This window comes from Ciconia boyciana, chromosome 9 (genome assembly GCF_034638445.1).
Source record: "Ciconia boyciana chromosome 9, ASM3463844v1, whole genome shotgun sequence".
Taxonomy (NCBI): Eukaryota; Metazoa; Chordata; class Aves; order Ciconiiformes; family Ciconiidae; genus Ciconia; species Ciconia boyciana.
In genome coordinates this window covers 46815410-46825000 of record NC_132942.1, presented here as the reverse complement: position 1 = coordinate 46825000, position 9591 = coordinate 46815410, and the positions used below count along the sequence as shown (strand labels likewise).

The window sequence follows — 9591 nt, the reverse complement described above, 5'->3', positions numbered from 1 at the left end:
GAATCTACGCTTACGGATCCACCACAACGGCTACGGCCCTCGCGGCTGCTGCTGCTGCTGCACGTCTTGCTCGCTCGGTCAAGAAAGCTGAAAGGGAAGTGTAAACCTTTAGAGAGTAACATGGAAAATAAAGAACACATCTCAGTAATTCACTCTACGCTAAAAAGGTGGCCGTATGTTTATATACATCCAACAACAAGACTTACACTATACAAGCATTTGAGTTTCCTTTTGCATTCATTTAACTTGCACAGCTGGGATACCGTTAAACCATCTCTCTCCAAAATGCACGGTTATAACGTGACTGGGGGGGGTTGTGCGCTATGTCCCTCCTAGTGACATCTGCCCAGCTGCGCTGCCCAAGAGAGACGCTACTGAAGCGCCAGGGAAACGCGCCATGGAAAGAGAGGCAGAAATAAAGCACTGCAGAGCACGCCGTCAAAATACTGGGGAAAACCCCGTAACGTTCAGTTGCCTCTCTCTTGAAACATGGAGAACAAATACCTCACTGCTGAAACACACCTCCTAAGTTGCATGCCACAGCTATTGGGCAGTTACAGTTTCAACAGTGCCAGTCGCTTTGTCAATGACACCATTTTAACTTCTGTTTAAAGTTCCAGTTTGATAGAAAAGTCAGTGAGATAAGAGATCCCCAGACGGTTTCACTGGGGAAGGGGCGCAGAAATCAAATCCCCAGTGCTGCAATACATCAGGCTACCAAAAGGGACCGGCAGATTTGCTAATGCTTTTGGCTGTACCGAAGCATGCAGAGGAACGCCTTTCCATCATATCTCGGCTGTTGCAACCGAGAACCAAAGACCAGCGATGCCATCAACTTTTGGAAGACGTGCTGGGCTTGGGTCCTTGGAAGGAAATTGACTTTTCTGGGTGTTTTTAAAGAGAGTGAAAAGTCTTGCTGCTGATGACTTCTACTGGCACGTCCAGCCGCTCCGATGGGAAGTTCATCAAATGCAACTTCTTTGAATGAGAAGGATTGCCAGTCGGGAAAATCTCTTTCCAACTGAAGTCAAAAATTACACACCGTAGCTTCAGGAAAAAGGACCTTCTCGAAGCAGTAACTCACCAAAACCACATCAGGACTCACTGGCGGTACTTACAAGGCTGCTAACGCTTCTTGGCAAAGCCTGGAAAACACGCGGAAGCGACGCCCATTTGTCCCGTTTTGGCCACGTCTCTTCTTTGACCTTGGCGGCTTTTCGTACGGATGCTAGGATCGCAGTAAGGCTTTTCAAGTACTCCTACAAGATATTTTAAAACCTTACTGACTGAAAAAGCAGAAAGCTTTTCCCAGGAAAACAAAGGCTCTTTCTTCTGAACACCTGAACTCTTCCCAACAGTTTCTTTCCTCTTTTAGTACAAAATTATTTTCACAGTATCATTTCATAGGAAGCGCACAGAAACAGAAGATTACGCTTTCGGGAAGAGAAAAGAAACGGAGGGAAGTCAGCTTTGCGTAGGCACGCTCCAGAACACGCCTTTTTCTATCTGTAGTATTTGTGTTGAAATACTTCACAGAAAAACTACAGAAGGAGAGTTGGCACATTCTTCACCTTAACTTTCAAGTCCCCGCTACGAGTACCTTAGGAAAAACGCAGGCACACATCGTAGACATACCGTGGACTTGCAGACCACTACGGATCCTTTCCGTCCGTCTTGCACTTTCCTGGCAGAAGAAAGGGCGACCGCGGCGAAATGGTGGCGGCTGACATTCTGCTGAGAGAGGAAAAAAAACCCTTTAGCATAAAGCTGGGTAGGAATCTAAAGCTTCCTTTTTTGGTGAAGCTTGGTGAAGACTACAACTGAGCAGAGGAAAAAGTGTTTTGCATCATCTTCGGTACAGTTGACGATACAGGCCGCTAGAGCTTGGGCGCTTTTTAGACAACCGTGCCTTTTTTTGACTCACGGGCAGCTTTGGTTTGCGCAGCAAAAAGCGCAGCAAGAAGACGGCACGCCCTCAGACCCAGAGCGCAACCCTCCGGATGGCCACACGCCCCTCGCTGTTTTGAGGAGGAGCCGCCGAGCATCCCTGCGAGCACAGCTGCACGCGCAACATCACTTTCACCTACGCTGATTTCAGCGGATGCAGTTTCTGAAGCTTTACACTGAAAACCGTATCTTGACACTTCGCCACAGGAGAAGCGATCCGTAACTAGAACCCCACAAAAACCTTGAAACACCACTTGCAATCCCACAGCAGCGACAGCTTCAGAACTATTTAGACCAGGAACAAGGGAGAAAAATAAAACCGCTTCATCGCACGCACGGGAAAGCGGCAGAGAAAAGGGTCAGCATTCGTAGCCCTCACAGAAAACAGGCATTCTCCTTCCCTTCCTAAAGCCCTCTCTTGGGTCTAAATACCGCAGCACTACCGTGGCAGTATCGAGAGCAGGGAACAACAGCCCCGCCGCTGGACATTTACGTAGTGGCATACATAAACAGAGGGACACGTTTTGCCACGCACAACCCTGAACTTCCTGAAAACTCACGTTTACCAAAAAAAGAGCCGCTTGGAGCATACTGCCCAGCAGCGTTTGGCAATAAAACTGCCATGTGGTGGACCCACGCAAATCGCTTGGTAACTTGCTATTTGCTTCCCGTTGTTTTTCTTCCTTCGGAAATTCTACTTGCGGCCAAGTTATTCACTACGGCTTCAAGCATTGACCTTCCTGGGATTACCAGCACGTCTACACAGGCAAGTAACTTACCTGCTCTTCTACCGTTGTCCAAATTCCAATTACAGTCATGAAAGAGGAGTGAGAGAGAAGAAAAGGAGAGCTCAGGCAGCAAGAGAGCTCTGCAGGCTGCCGCCACTCACCATCGCACTCTTCTTTTTAAACCACGCACACGCGCCCCCCACAAACAAACAGACCAAAAACCCCGTGACCTTGTACCTTTTTTCTTTCAGAGCTCATCCCTGTCTCAGCACGCCGTCTTGTCAAAGCGTGAAGTGCAGATGATCTGTAGCCCAATGACATTTGCGTGCGATGGATACGTGTTCAGGAGGAGTCCAGATCTGTAAGACAGGTGCCGTTTTGGTGGTTTTAATAATCATCACTCGAGTGTATCGACGGACACGTTTGGGAGGAAACTAACTGTTGTGGTTTAGCCCCAGTCGGCAATTAAGTGCCACCCAGCAGCTGGCTCACCCTCCCCCCCCAGGGGGATGGGGGAAAGAAGCCAAGGAGCAAAAGTCAGAAAACTCGTGGCCTCAGATAAGAAGAGTTGAATCATTGGAACAAAATAAGAAGAAGAAAGAATTATCATGAGAAGGAAAACAACAAGAGAGCAAGAGAGGAACAAAACCCAGGAAAAAACAAGGGATGCAAGCCCTCACCACCCGCCGACCGATGCCCAGCCACTCCCCCAGCAGCGATCCCTATCCCCCGGCCAACTCCCCCCAGTCTCCATACTGAGCGTGACGCCAGATGGCACGGAATAGCCCTTTGGCCAGCTTCCATCAACTCTTTTGGCCGTGTCCCCTCCCAGTTTCTCGTGCGCCCGGCAGAGCACGGGAAGCTCAAAACTCCTTGACCAGTGGAAGCATTTCTTAGCAACAACTAGAACATCACTGTGTTATCAACATTATTCTCATCCTAAAACCCAAAACACAGCATTATACCAGCTACTAGGAAGAAAATTAGCTCTATCCCAGACGAAACCAGGACACTCATTCACTTTTAAACGTAGTGTCTCCTTGGGGGAAAAAAAATGTGTTAGAGACGGAAAAAAAAAAATGACAACTCGGGGCTCCCAACCACCACCGAGCAGTGGGGAAATTAACGAAAGTGAAGACAAAGAGCAGCAACGCTGTAATCCTGATCACGGACTTCAGAGACCCTCCAAGTCTACACCTCAAGCCTAGGAATGACTAGTCCTTTTTTGGAAGGACAAACTTTTTTTACATAAAACTCCTAGACTGAAGGCTCCACGGAAGAGAATGCGGATTGACCCACAGCACAGCATGCCATCAACACTCTAATGAAAAAAAAAAAAAAGGAATAAAAATCAAGTTGAAATGTCAGTTTCCATCACATTTCACTCATTCTATTTCTACTGGCTTCTAGGTGCTCCAAAATTAACTCTACTGACACCATAGTTCACTAACAGTGTAGTTGTGCATATAAAAAGAAAAGGTTCTTGCCAACTTGCCCATAAAGTCAGTCTGAACAAACAGAAGAGAAACACTTGACCCTGAAGAAGGTAACAGGCAGCTCTTCATTTATCCGAGATGAAAGTTCATTCTTTTACCCGAAAGGAAAACCTTCGGAACTGCCGAGGGACCAACCCAGGAACGAGGCACGCTCTGTTACCCGCAGGTCTTCATCACCTTTTCTGCACTGGCAGCAGATTTGCCTTTTCTCTGGGTTTCAGGCGGAGCATCTGCAGCGTCCCTGAACTCGCAAAGGTTTCTCCCCGCTCCCCCGGCCCCATACGCGCGATTCCCTGAGCGGCAAGCGGGACCGACCACGCGGGATTTTCTGCACGTGACGCCGAAGGTGACACTGGGAAAAGAGGAGGCAAAAAATGATCCTGTTTGTCACACCCAGCCGACGGGGAAAACACAGGGGAGGGTTCTGCCAGAGGGGCCCTGCGGGGACAGGTCGTGCATCCCGGGAGCTCCAACCGACCGGCCCCTCTCCCCTTTGCCAGGTACCGGGGAGACACCGCTGCCTCCCGCTGCCGCCTCGCCCGTGCCCCCTCGCAGCGGGGCTGCCCCAGGAGAGCCGGGGCACCCCCACCTCGCCCCCACCCCCAGGAACGGGACCGGGAGACACCCTCCACGCAGGGAGGGGTGCAGGGCGTGGATTTAATCCCCGAGGGAAGAGGCCAGGCTCCCCGCTGGCAGAAGGGCCGCTCGCCTCCCTGCTGCTCAGAGACGCTGGCTGGGGACAGCCCGGCCTGCGCCCGGCCGCTCTGCAGCCCCGCTGGGAGCGCAGTCCAGCCGGCGGATGCTCCAGCGAATAGACGCTCCGGCTCATGGCCGCCCCCGCTCAGCTAACGTTGCCTCTGGCTAACGCACGCTCCAGACAGCGGACACCCCATCTCCTTCCAGCTCCTCCTCGCTACAGCTCTGGCTAACCGAAGCTCCGGCTCCGCACCGAAGCTCCGCTGGATTTCAGCTCCTTCTCCTTACGAGCTCCAGCTATTTGCCACAGTCTGGGCTTTGGACAAGCTCGGAAAGCGGTCGCTGTCAGAACTTGAATATGACTATTAAACATCACAGCTGTACCCTGTGGAAATACCGATTCATTACTTTGCACGATTAAGTACTTAAGAACTATTCTCAGCAGCGTACAAAGAAGAGCTGGGCTCCAAGAGGGCGTGCGGGGTCTGAAAAGCACCCTTCCCCCCCCAGAGGCCACCTCAGACCGAGAGGCTGGCCCGGGGCACGCCGGCCTCCCGAACTCTGGGCTCCGACGCGACCAGAGCCCCACCCTCCAGGGAGGGTCCGTGCACCCTGCCCACCCTCTGCTTTCCCCCGCAGCCCCCAACGCCCTCCCCCCGCCCTGCGCAAACAGCCAAACTGGCTTCTGCTTTGGGCCCCCAAACCAGCTCCCATTTCTGAGCCCACAAACCCACCTGCTCAGCCTGTTCTCGCGTCCCACAAATGCAGCACTTCACCTCTGCTCCTCAGCCCAAAAACGTACCGCTCGGTCCCCTCTGGCAGGTCCTGAAAACGCACGACTCAAGCTGTTTCTCAGCCCCAAAGTCAGCCACCTCAGCCTCTTTTCAAGCCCCGAGAACACAAGACCTGCTCTCCATTTTCAGGCCCCAAACCAGCTCACCCTCTCTGCTTTCCGACCCCTTTGCGGTCCCCATGCGTGATGATGCGGGGTGGGGGGAGCGGAGCCACCCCACAGCCCTGCACCCCCAGGGCCACACGTGCACTTTTTGGGAGCGCTTGGGCACTGCGGAGGGCCCGGCCCCACACCTCTGCAGGGCCGCACCAGCACAGGCAGGGCATCGCTTTATCACGGCTGCTTCCGGCTCGCTTTCTCCGGCACTGGTTTGGGGTGCCGGGCCCGCACCCCAAACCCCCGCAGCCCCAAGCACCCCCGCGGGGAGCCGGGCCCAGCCGCCTCCAGGAACCCCCGCCCACCGCAGCCGCGGCCCTTCCCCGCCACTCCGGCCACCGGCACCCGCCCGGCGCCGCAGGAGCCCCCCGGGCCGCCGCTGCCCGACCTGCGCCGGGAGCGGCAGAGGCTGCCCAGCCCCACAAGCAGCACCTGAGAGCCGCATGGGGCTGCCCCTATTCCCCCCGAGCACACGGGCTCGGCCCCAAAACCCCCTGACGAACCCCAGGAGAGCACTCGGCCCGGGGCTGCTTTTGCCCCCACCAGCCCCAAGAGGACAGAGCCTGCACCCGCCCGCGAAGACTCCGGCCAGGAGATCCCACATCCACGGCCCGCCGTGCCCGCGGCCCCTCACCTGCCCCGGCACAACTCCCGCTCCTGCATGGCTCGCCACTCGGCAGGCCGCCGCCGCCGCTCTTCTGCACCCGCGCAGGCCCTCCCCGCCCCTATTTAAGCGCCACCCAGACCGACACAGCAGCGCTGTGCCGATCCCCGGTTCTGGGCTTCATCTTTTTCCTGCTGGAGGCTCCAGGGCGGTTCTAACCCCTTTTTGCTCTGATACCTCCCGCCAGCTCGAGCCGAGCCGGTCCCGCTCCTCCAGGCTACCGGTGGTGCCGGGCCCTGCCTACTGGAGCCCCGCGGGTCTGAGTGCTCCTCTCTGCCCAGCCGTGAGGAGCCGTCCTGGGGCTCTCTCGGTGTGTTCGGCCCCATCCCATCCCGAACTGGGGAGAGCCGCATGCGAGTGCAGACCCCCAAGGCAGGGATTGCCCCAGTCCTGCCGACGACCCCGTCCCGCTGCTGCCTCTCTGCCCGCCCCCCCCAAACATTCCCCCTGCCCTGCACGGGGGGCACACACACAGCATCCCTGGGCAGGGGCATCCCCAGGCAGCCATGGCGCTGAGCTGCCCTGAGTACGGGGCTGTGCCGTAGGGAGACAGGCCAGGGGAGAGATGAGAAGAGGGTGACAAGCGCGGGGAGCTGCAGGAGAGGAAGGTGATGTGGGTTTGCCTTTTTTCCCGCAGGCTGATTCTCCCCCCAGTGCCGAGTCAACCCCATTTCCCGCACATTACAGCCCCCCCAGTGCGAGCCCCAGGGCCAGAGGTACTGCCTTCCTTGCCAAAGGAAACAGTGCTTCTCTTCTTGGGAGGCAGAAATACCTTGGATCTTGTGTTCATCACATTGGTTGACCAACATTTTCTCTTGTCTTTAACATGGGCTTGCAGTTCATCTGTAAAATAAAAGAGGAGGGAAGTGTTAGACGGCCCTCCTCTCCTACCACCCCGCAGGGGTGGCCGGTACACCAGGGACGCTGTTGAGGAAAGGCAGAGGGGGTCCCTGAAGGGTCAGCACGGTACTGGGAGGGACCTGGGTCAGGTTGGAGCCGTGTGAAGGGGGAGGCCATGGCGGTCCTAGGGGAGGGTCAAAGGGTGGGGGTCTGGGGCAGCTCAGGACCGTACCAGAAGTGTAGAGCAGTGCCGAAGAGCTGCGGGGAAGCGGTGTCTGGGATAGAGCAGGAGCTGAACCGGGGTCAGTCACAGATGAGCCACAGTGCACCGCCCCAGTGCACCACCTTCACCTTTTCATCGCTCCAGGCTACCCCTCACCTCAGCAAGCCCTCACAGCCCCAGTGCAGCTCCCCCTATCCCAGCACGCTGGCCTCCCCTCCATTTGTTTCACGTTGCCCAGGATGTTCCCAGTTGCAGGGACCCCAGTCCCAGCTCACCTTCTCTGAGGTTGCAGTCCTCATCCCAGCAGGCGACGCTTGGCAGCGGCTCCGTTGTCCCAAATAGACCCTGGAACAGCCACCCGGGGCTGCACAGCCCCTGCTCAACTACAGCGTGTTGGATGTAGAGAGGCCACTGCTGTTAGCCCCGCTGTGTGCACCTGGGGCTTTCTGTCCCCAGCCTCACAACCCACAGCTGTAGCTGGTCAGGAAGAGGAGCCATCACCACCAGCCCCATCAGGGACAGGTGGGGCTACCAGGACAGCAGCTTGCTCAAGAAAAAGGGAGAGGCCCTGGGGTGTACAAAAAGGAAAAAGGATGAGTTTTAAGGGGAAAAGAACAACTTGAGAGCTATGGGGAGCAATGAAAAGAAGAAAAACACCAGAGGATGACAGGGCAAACTGATGACTCTGGGAGGCACAGCCAGCCAAAAGCAGAAGGCCCAGCGGCACACAGAATCCCTGTCCCCCAGCACCATCCACACAGGCCCCAGCCCTCTGTCCCATACACACTGGGGACATCTCAGGGGGCAGCAGGCAAAGTCAGGAGCAGCCTGGGGACCTCACGCAGCCCTGGGGGCGCCCTGGCTGCCCCTGGGATAACGGGAAATGCCACCAACAGCCTTAAGTGTCCATAAATCCACAGCAGCCCTGTGAACAGTGCTGGAGTTCTCTGGGACCCCCCAGTGACCCAAAAACGGTCTAAGAGACCTTGGGACCAGCTCCCACTCCCTCAGAAGCAATAGGTAGCCTCCCTGCCCTTGGGTACTGTCCTCAGGCACTTCTTACTGAATGTAAAGGGACTGCAGGACTCACAGCCACGAGTGTAAAGAATAAAGAATAAAGCACAATTAATTAATGCACCTAACACCTGGGAGGGAGTCTGCCATGGGGCTCCGTGCCAGCATGCTCGCCCTTCCCCTGTGACCCCTTAAGAGTCGTTACTGGAGCAGCATTCATCGGTCTGGTGGGGAAGGGTCAGCTCCTGCTGCAGCCCTTGCTGTGGCAAATCAGTGAGCAGCTCTGGGCCTCCCCCCCTCGTTTTTCCTTCAGGAATAGGATTCAGCTCTGGTTATTTGAGAGGAAGACCCCTGACCTCACCCGTTTGTTCCTCTGCCCTACCCCTTTACTAGGACCCTGCAAGAAACTCGCACAGCTCTCAGGTTGCCTGCCACCTCAGCAGTCCGACTCAGTGTGTTGTGGCTGCATCGTATCAATCTGAGACCTCAGATCAGAGTGCAGAGCTGAATGCTAGGTGGCTGGAAGGTTACTGTAGCGATCCTAACCAGACTATTGTACGATCGAGGAGCTAGTGATCCACGTAACAGTTAACCTGAGAAGGTGCAGGCCTGAGCTGTGCTATGCTGCACGTATAGCTTCGCTTTCCAGCCTGTGTTGTGCTGTGCGGATACCTTGCTAACAAAATAAACTTAGTTGGCTAACTGTAACAAAGGAGCCTGTAGGCAGCTCCCACTTGGCACTGGTGATTATAGCATCTGCACATCTTTATTGTAAAGTGAAGCAGCAGGTTCCCATGTGAACATCCTTTTGTTTGACAACAGAAATGATGAATAGAACTATTTTCTCCTAAGAAAATCCTCTAAGAGCTCTAAAGACCAAGATGTTGGTGGAACCTCCCTACAGAGGGGATCTGCACGATATGCCGTGCCTTGATTGAAGGTCCCTCTGGTTCTGTGCAAATCAGAGTTCCCAGCATCTGAAGGACACAGAACTATCCATACTACCCTTTTTCCTTCTGGCATTAAGTTCAATA

General features: G+C 55.1%; 1 long non-coding RNA gene across 1 annotated transcript; it reads right to left on the bottom strand.

Moving 5' to 3' along the window:
• Positions 1 to 3: 3 nt before the first annotated feature.
• Positions 4 to 8329, bottom strand: LOC140657094 (uncharacterized). The gene is made up of 6 exons (XR_012044214.1): positions 7253 to 8329; positions 5602 to 5692; positions 2913 to 3034; positions 1636 to 1734; positions 1119 to 1259; positions 4 to 87 (listed from the first exon to the last, which is right to left on the bottom strand). It is a non-coding gene; the product is annotated as an uncharacterized lncRNA (long non-coding RNA).
• Positions 8330 to 9591: the final 1262 nt, after the last annotated feature.